This window comes from Etheostoma cragini, chromosome 5 (genome assembly GCF_013103735.1).
Source record: "Etheostoma cragini isolate CJK2018 chromosome 5, CSU_Ecrag_1.0, whole genome shotgun sequence".
NCBI classification, from domain to species: domain Eukaryota; kingdom Metazoa; phylum Chordata; class Actinopteri; order Perciformes; family Percidae; genus Etheostoma; species Etheostoma cragini.
In genome coordinates this window covers 13,587,552-13,597,319 of record NC_048411.1, presented here as the reverse complement: position 1 = coordinate 13,597,319, position 9,768 = coordinate 13,587,552, and positions in this window count along the sequence as shown.

Sequence of the window (9,768 nt, the reverse complement as noted above, 5' to 3'; positions counted from 1 at the left end):
AAAAATTATATACATATCTTGAGTGTTTTTTGTACCCAATAATCAACAGTGGATGTTAACTTGCAACATGGGCTTTAAGTTGTTTGGCTTTTACTAGTGGAGGAACCTGACTTTTGATATCAAGGATTTGGAATTAATACTCAAATGGCTTGCCATATACAACTATACAGTCTCCAATATAGATATCTCACGTGACCCTAACCCAGTATTTTGTGCCACCAGCACCTGTGGGAATTCTTTGTTGCTCAAAAACCACTGCATGGTACATGTGCATGGTACATGCAAAACTAGCTCTGCTTGTTTCATCTTCCCAATCATTTAAGCTTTGTTAAAATAATGGGAGACAAAACATTCTGCGCCATAAAATATAGTGCAGACAGATTAATTGCCTAAGTTAACAAAGGAAAGGCACAGCCCTACCCACACCATTCTTTGCATTTCTTCTCTGATGAAGCTTGCGTAGTCTGTTCATGGCCGATAAACAATATTTCTGGATGCAGTATGCAGCACATTAAATTGCAATTACAATTAATTTCTAAGGATACCATTTATGTGTATTGTGTGACTGTGCCTTATCAACAAGGAAAAGATACATGTGTTGTGGAACAGAGCTAAGCTAGCTAGTGAGAATAGTTGAGCATCAAGGTAGGTGATGTAAATTGTGTGAGATGTAGTTCACTTAGTGTTTTCACACAAACCTAAAGCTAACTGAGACTTACTTCAGTTGAAAAATTATATTTTAAATTGACAAACATCATATTTGTAATATTATTCATATCATAATAAATTGCCTTGCCCCGTTCATTACAGTTCATATTTTTTTGTAAGATGGGTCCCATGAGTCTCTCTATTCTGGTACAACCTCAAAATACAATTAAAGCTGCAAGCTGTGTTGGACAGGCTCTGCAGGCGTCAGGGTTACTGGCGGACGCACTCCTTACAACCTTGCATTAGCGAGGCTCTCAAACACTACAAATCATCACCAATGAAAAGGGAACTCACTAGCTGTGAAATGGGGCGTGGTTTAAGTGTAGGGGGCACACCATCACCAAGAAGAAGGAACTCTCTGCTGAGTTCCATAACACCTCACACAAGACTCTAACTTAAATGGTTAAAATAGAGCTCAACAGTCCCACCCCTACTCCAAGAGGCATTGGGTTCTGCAGAACACTATAACTTTGAGTACATTTTGGGAATTTCCTTAGAGTGAAAGTCTTTTGAATCATACAAAATGTTTGGCAAATTGGACAATGTATACTAAAGTTACACCCACTTCCTGTTTTGTTGGCAAAACGCATAAAATGGCTGCCCCGCCACAGCCATTCCCAATGAAAAAGTTTTTCTTTCAACAACTTTTCATCTTTAACGTCTTAAGATGGTACAGACCAAATTTGAAATTAATCGGATGAAATCTCAAGGAGGAGTTTGTTAAAGTACGACATGTGGAAATGGCCAAATCACATTAATTTTGAACTTTCAATTCAAAAGGGCCGACTTCTTTTGGGGTTTAGGGTATGGCTCCAATTAGTTTTTTTTACACCTTGACATGCTTCATATGTGTACCAAGTTTTGTGAGTCTCCGTTAAATGTACTGCAGGGGCTAAACATTTTTCATTTTGTAGGGGGTTCTAAAAGAAAGGAAAGAAAGGCGAGATATAGTATTGAGATGCCACCACTGGTTAATAGTTAAGACTGCAATAAATATAAAATCTATAAGACACCACACTTGGCCTATCAATGATGATGTTGTTTGTTAGGATTAATACACTAGATCTTGATACAGAACTTTATGATGGGATTAAGTTATTTTTATTGGTAAAAACAATGGATTTGCGGTATTGAGCCATTTCAATGTTGCTATTTAGGTCATTACACTTTGACTTGAGATGACACTGCTCTTCTAATCTAAACTGGCAAAGTTTTAATCTTTCTGACCAATCACAAAAATTACAAAAGCAGCCTCTTCACTGACTACTGAGATGGTAAGATAGAAAGATAGGAACATTCCGACATTACATAACAAATCCTCTGACGAAACTTGGCTTGGATTGAGGAAGAAGACTTTGTAATCTTCTAGAAAGGTTAGGTTTACCTATTTTCACTGCAGCAAACCTTTTACCTCCAAACCGGAATGCAGTGCTGAATGCCACACATCTCGTGTCTTGCATCTGTGACAGGTGTTGAAGTATTTTTGCTAAAGTTGTCCACCCATGCAAACTAATGGAAAGCTAAAATAACATAAAATATCATTGTTTACTAGAAAATGCATTTCCTGCAGAAAATGCTTGTGAATGCTAATAAGCTAAATTGCTAAAGCTAAACTAGATTACTGGTTTAAATGCATGAGAAGAAGGTGAAGTAATGAGAATAGTTGGAAAAGTGTGAATGCAGTAGTAGTATAAATGGCATTGAAATGTTAAATAACACCAATAATGCATAAATCTGAAAAGCTGATGCTAAACTGAATTTAACCAGAACTTAAAAGTTGCTTAAAAATCCTAATGAATGAAAGATGTGGAATGTTTTATGGTTTGAATGCAGTATGAAATCGTAAATAAGTATATACTGTATAAATAGCTGAGACAGAGGGAAAGCAAAATAAAGAATAAGAAATTAAAGACACGGAGAGATGGAGAGAGAGCCCCCATTTTGCAATGGCATTACAATCCTGTGATTGGTATAGGACTCACTGAGATCCAATAATTTAATGATATACTGCAGCTTTGCATTTTCTACAGAGGGCTAAATGTTCAGTTGTAAGTTAAAGTCACATGTGAGATGTAAAAAGTACTTTAATTAAAACAGACTGTGATCAAAATAAAATGCATGGACAGAGTTTCATTCCCAGTCTGAAAATATAGCTGCAACACATGTAAATGAAAAACTATCTGAAATTAATATCAAATGAAAAAAGGCCTATTTCTGAGAAAACTCCTTAAGCTGTTTTCAACAACAGTAACAGACCGAGATAGAGAGAGAGAGAGAGAGAGAGAGAGATAGAGATAAAGAGAGAAAGAGAGAGACCACAATCACTTTAAAACTGGAGGGAGATAAAAGTTCTTTCTCTGGGGACCTTGTTGGTGCCAAGACAATCATGCCATTGCACTGCCTTGCCTTGAATTTCCTTACCCACCCACCCTCATAGCTTTATCATGATGTGGCACCTTTTCAACAAATGCCATGCAGCTTCACGCACAACTTTCCTGTTTTCATGTGCAGTAATTACCTGCTGTTAAAATGATTGTTCTGATCTACAAAATACTTTCACAGTAGTGGACCTCTTTGATTAGTATTTTTAATTTATTTCATTTGAAGTATCACATCATACTAGACGTTGCTCTGGGTCTGCCTTGACTGGTAGGGAGAGAGAGAGAGAGAGAGAGAGAGAGAGAGAGAGAGAGAGAGAGAGAGAGAGAGAGAGATGCACAGCAACTGTATACTACAATAATATCTAAGAAATGTGACTCAAAATAATTATAGCAGTGGGTATAATGGAATGACATGAGGAACAATGGCACTTTCTGAATGATATATGATAGTCATATGACATGACTAATGATAATAATATAATAGTATGTGTCAGTATAATTTCAGGGCATGTCTTCAACATTGAAAACGTATTAATGACAGTGCTAGATAGACATATCCCTAATCCCTCAAATTAACCCTTAAGATTCCAATGTTCTACTTTCAAGCTAAATGTCTTGGTATCACAGCTACAATAACTCACAATTGTGGATTTGTGATCATAGTTTAACACAAAATATTTACATGTATAAAATAGGATCAACTTTGTTAGGACAAGTAGACGACCTATTCTACTTAGCTTTTCTTTAAAAACACAGTTTTCTGAAATGCAACAATATCCTTCAGATGAGTCCAGGACCACAGCAGATGCACTACATGTGGACCACTAAGAGGAAAGGTGGAGTGCTCTCTGGTGGTGCAGCCCAGCAGCTACGCAGTGTCTTTGTGACAAAGTGGATGGGATTCCCTGCAATCACCATTTGTCCCTTGTGCTTATCTACATTCATTTATCTGGTTTCCTCCCGACATGAATAAAGAAATGCAAGGTAACTCTTTCCATTTCCCATAATCAGGTTCTGGCATTAGAATTAGAGTTGGTCCAGGGGCGCTGGACTATGGCTGGCAGATGGGTGTTGTGTTGATGGGTAATGGGGCATTTCCGAGTTGATGTGACATGCCCAAACAAAAGCCTGTTTGTGGCTTGTCTATCATTGTGACCATGTAGTAACTCACTGTCATATTGTAATAAGCATTTTATTGTGTTTGCTATTCACACATGTGTGCTTTGTAAAGTGAACTGTGGCTGGCCACTGCTCCTAATCATTCAGGATGGGTTTAATGTATGGGTACGTGTGAGTGTACTTTGCAAATAAAATAAATATTGCTAAATTATTTTTGGTTTAGACAGCCTTCCTATCATTTTTTACACGTTGGCCATGCCACACGGAAGTCTTGACAGAGGATTCGTTATGTAATGTATGTCGGCATGTTCCTAACTTTCTATCTTACCATCTCAGTGCCATGGTATCACAAAATCTGAGACTCAGCCAGCCTCATCAGTCTGTGAAAAGGCGTCTTTTGTATAAATGATAAGACTAAAATTGGAGGTCAGTAAGATTAAAACTTTGCCAACTTAGATTAGAAATGCAGAGTTATCTCAAGTCAAAGTGTAATGATCTAAGTACCAACATTGAAATGGCTCAACACCGCAAATCCAATTTTTAGGGTTAGGTTTGGGTTAAAAAATGTACGTAACGCAACGTTGTAAAAATAAAATAATCCCATCATAAAGTCCTGTGTAAAGCTCCAGTGTACTAAACCTAACAAACACAACATCATCACTTATGAGCAGAATTATTTTAGACAGATAGTATCACAGTGGTTTCGATCACAAGGGTCAACAGGCTCCACCTCCTGTCACCAGTGTGCTCCAGCTGGTCTGCTGGCTGAGAATGCATAACTCTGCAGTCATAGTCTTCAGGGAACGCACATTTACACTAGTTCTCATTAAATATAGAAAACGAACTAACCAAATTTTCTTTCCAAGAGTTCAGATATAGTGCATTGTGTGGTTATGTCCCCTAATCCCACAGCCATGAAAAATAATCTATCCAACTAGTTTAAATAGTTCACATTGAACAGCAATCAACAAATTCCAGCTAGTCACACTGCTAACCTGATCCTCATGTGTCTGCATGCAAAGCCTTTACCCACAATGCATTGCATATCAGCAATCAGACATCATGTAATATTTAATCTCACTGACACAGCAATAGATCATGCAGATGACAGAAGACATGTGACTATGACTGGGACCATGTGTGTGATTTTGAATCTGATTGTGTCAACCTAACCTCTCCATTCAGTAAGGCTGCATAGTTGTGCTTCTAACAAGGGATGTAACTGAATGGGGCCAACAAGGATTTTTAAAAAAATCTGCCATCTGCAGTCCCTAGACAGATGGTAAAAGTCACCCTAAAAGAAGTAAATTACATATTTAGATAACAATATAACAATTTCAATAAATTTGGTAAAAAGTACAATTAAGCTAAAATGTACAATAAAAACATAGCTGACCAACAATCAGACAAACATCAGACACACACATACACACACACAAGGCAAGAAGCCCGCAGATATAATCATAAGAAAGATGTGCAAATGAAATGCATTTACTCAAGTGCTGCACTCAACTACAGTTTTAAAGTGCTAGTACTATTCAGAAATATAGCATTCCAAAGTAATAGTATTTGTTTTTAATAACGTGTATTTAAATGAAAACAATAATACTGAAGTGAAATAAATACAAATAAATCATATTTTTTAGTAAATGATATTCATCTGACATCTACAATTGCTAGTTTCTTTGGATTTTTTGTGCTAAAACATTGATATGCTTAAAAGTAAATTGTCTGGCTATCAGTTTATTAAGTATTTTGATCAGCTTTTAGAATATAGTTTTAATAGGATTGGCACTAACATTATTATGGCATAGTTGTGGTTCATGTTTTAACAATCACAGCATTAAGGATGCAGCTCCCAACCGCCTCAATCACCCAGGGTGACTTGACAGTCAACACTGTGGAGTCCTTTCACTTCCCGGGCTCCATCATCACCCAGGATCTCAAGTGGGAGCTGAACATCGGCTCCCTCATCTAAAGCCCAGCCGAGGATGTACTTCCTGCGTCAGATTAAGAAGTTCAACCTATCGAAAACAATGAGGGTGCATTTCCATTTCGCTATGATTGAGTCCATCCTCAACTCCTCCGGCACCATCTGGTACGCTGCTGCCTCTGATAAGGACAAGGGAAGACTGCGGTGTATCAGCTGCTTGGCTGAGAAGGGGATTGGCTGGAATCTGCTGTCTCTCCAGGAACTGTACACCTCCACAACGTAGGCAGGAAAGATGGCCAATCCCTCTCAACCCAGACAAAAATGTCTCCCCCTCTGGCAGGAGGTTGACCAAATACGCGTCCCACAAAAACAGTTTCTTCCTCTCTTTAGTCAGCCTCATTAACAAAGCCACCCACCCCCACTGACATGAACTCTTCACCCCCACAGTTACTACACTTAGCATAAACCTACATCCTGGACTATATACTCATATAGGCTCATTGCACAAACTATTTGTCGCACACTTTTTGCACATCCCTAAACATTTTTGCATATTCTGCAATAAACCATTCAGATTCTTTTTCTGATGTTAAACAGCTATTTTGTATATATTTGTTTCTGTCTTTGTTTTTTATTTTATAGTCATGTTTAATGTGTGTTTATGTATGTACCAACCACAAAGGCACGTTTCTTGTAACTGTTACTTACTAAGCAACAAATCCTTTTCTGATCCTGATACGATTAACTACATGAGACCTCCATACAAAACATTTACAGTTAGGTGTGTGTTAATGGATTTCTTACAAATTGTAAATTTGAATAAATTCTAATGGATCTAAAGATTGCAAGTATTTGGGACACTCAAAAAAACAGAAATTGGTATGTATAGGTCGTTATGTGCTGTTATGTTCAACTGCTTCAACACTATATCTTGGCTACAATGTGCTATGAATCTTCAATAAAAACAATGTTGGGAAAGACTTCAACAATAATTCAATGTATGGTCACTATTAAGGATAAGCAACTCAAACTATACTGCTGTAACAACTACAAACATACAAAGGCATAATGGGCCGACTGATGTCTGAGTGTCAATCCTACTGAGTTTGGACTTTTTTATTTCAATACAAAGCCCTCAATTGAATTTAAATCTTGTGCACTTGAGTTAATTGGTCAAGAAAGAAAGTATAAGGGTAAAATACTGGTATTATATGTCTTCCAGCTGTATGGCATTCTGCCAAAACAAGTCTTCAAGGAGCAAAACAGACTTTTTAAAACACGCACAAAATACACACACATGGAAAGAACACCCTTTGTCACACTGAACTGGATTTAAAAGCAGAAATACTTTCAGTTTTTTTAACATAAAAAAAACCTTTTATAAGTAGACTGAATGATTAAATTTTTTTTTACACACTTGACATGAAATAACTATGGCTTCAAGTCCTTTTAAAAGATCATTCCCACAGCCACAACACACACATCCAAAATTTGAGTAGTACAGTATGAGAGTCAGTGTGCAAGCTTCTAGAAGAGCTAGAAAGATCTCTGGTGGTTCAACTGAGAAGCATCAGGTGAAAGGCATTTCACATGAACCATCTCCACTGTGTTTAGGAAGTAGTTGTCATTGAAAGATCTTGTAGCTTGGCATTAAAAATACATTTTTCAAAAGCAACAATCAACGTAAAAATTCATTTCTGTTCTCAAATGTGACAAAGTTTGGTGAAACTGGATGAGGAGGATTTTAAGCCTGTGCTTAATGGTTTTTGTTTGGCTGTAGAGGTGATCCAGCTTAAGGTTTCATAGGCTCCCTTGTACAGCTTTGTCTGTAGAACCACCATGCATTTTGCTCCCATCATTGCTCCAATCATTTGTATTGTGCCATAAAAACAAAGTATATCAATATTATTTGTATTTCAATTGAAAAAAAATCCAAAATCTTCTGAAAACAACTTTTATTTATACTTTATTCACACGAAGGGCAACACAGTTTAAAAGCATCTGCAGCATTTCATCTCAGTGCAAAAACAAAGAAAACCGGATTGGGTTTACTGCACATGAGGTACTCTGCTGCAATCCTCTCTTGAGACCGGCCTCATTGCTGATTCACCAACTTTGACTGAACCTTGTACCTAAATGACATCAGCAACTCTTGTCTCTTAAAGCTTATCGCAACTAACTTCAAATGAAAGTCGTTTTTCAAAAAAAAAAAGAAGATGAAACATCAATGTCCCAGAGCCTCAATAAAGCTGATTTATTCATGTGATTGCTGGCAACTGGAAAAAACGTGTCACTTTTTCACAATAAAACGGTATAGCTAGGACATAAAATTTAGGGTGTATTTTAAAGGCATATTCTTAATTCTAATACAATATCACACTGTCATTGAAACTATGATGGACTGGATGAAATAAGTAAATGGCAACACTGTTGATGATAACCTCTAGACAGATCTAAAATGCAATGAGATTCTTCAAAGTAAAGTCTGACAGACTCATTACGACTTTGGTTTGGAATGTACACTTCTCTGTACTGTGATGCTTTATACTGCTAACCTCCACACCTGGTGAGGATGTAGACAGCCAGGCCTTCAATACACATGGTGTCTTTTTCCACCAGTCATCTCACTAAGACAGCCTTTGCTCGGCTTCCCTGTCTGGTCAACCTTGGATCCCACTGACCAACCAGTAAGAGTCACCAGTGCAGCAACCAGTGCAGCAACCATAGACCGTTAATACGGTCTATGGCAGCAACAAACACATGGCCTTTCCAAAAGTTTGTCCACCTGTGTGCAGTGAGGAGGTAACACTACAGGAAATTGGAACAATATGTGTTGGCTTTGAGACAAGACATTTGGGGAAAGGTTTTTAAATAAATAAAGATCTTAGATTTAGTTCTTTACTTTGAACAACCCTAACTCTACTGTATCTATTCAGTCATCCGGAATATCATGATGGTGATGGAGTGGATAAAGTAAGGAATACCAAAATAAAGCTCAGGATGAATGTACAACTTCTTTAAATAAAATCTTGGAACAAAAGGTGGGAAAACATGTTTAGACACTCATTATATAGCTAGGCTATTCTTCATTCTCAGGAGCAACACGACCAGTTAACATTAGATTAACTTAAAACCTTCTGTATTTTTATTAGGCTGATGGACAGCTTACTAGACAGATTAGTCATGCCAAATTCAAATTTTTATTCTATACACTTTGTATCTCTAATACGCACATTAGCCCTTAAAACACAAACAAATGTTCTCCATTAGGTAGTCTAAATCATATAATACAGTAAAGGTATTTGATCATGACTCAATTCTATGTATACATGTATAGTCTTTACAATCTATATACACAAAACGAAGCGAACCCTAAAACGTCAAGATGTTTAGAAGAGTACATCCAAAATCGCAGGGGAAAACGCTGTAGGGTTGAGCATATTTACATAATAGTAATTACAAGTTTAAAAGCTCTCCTTGTTAAAGGATGAGTCTGTACAGTGACTGCACCGCAGGCCAAAAGCTATCAAAATTAAACTGAACTAGCTAAACTAGGCATGTAACTGGTAGAGGAAATAAAAAAAAATAAAAACTTTTGGCTCCAGCGTGCCCTCACCTAAGACACAT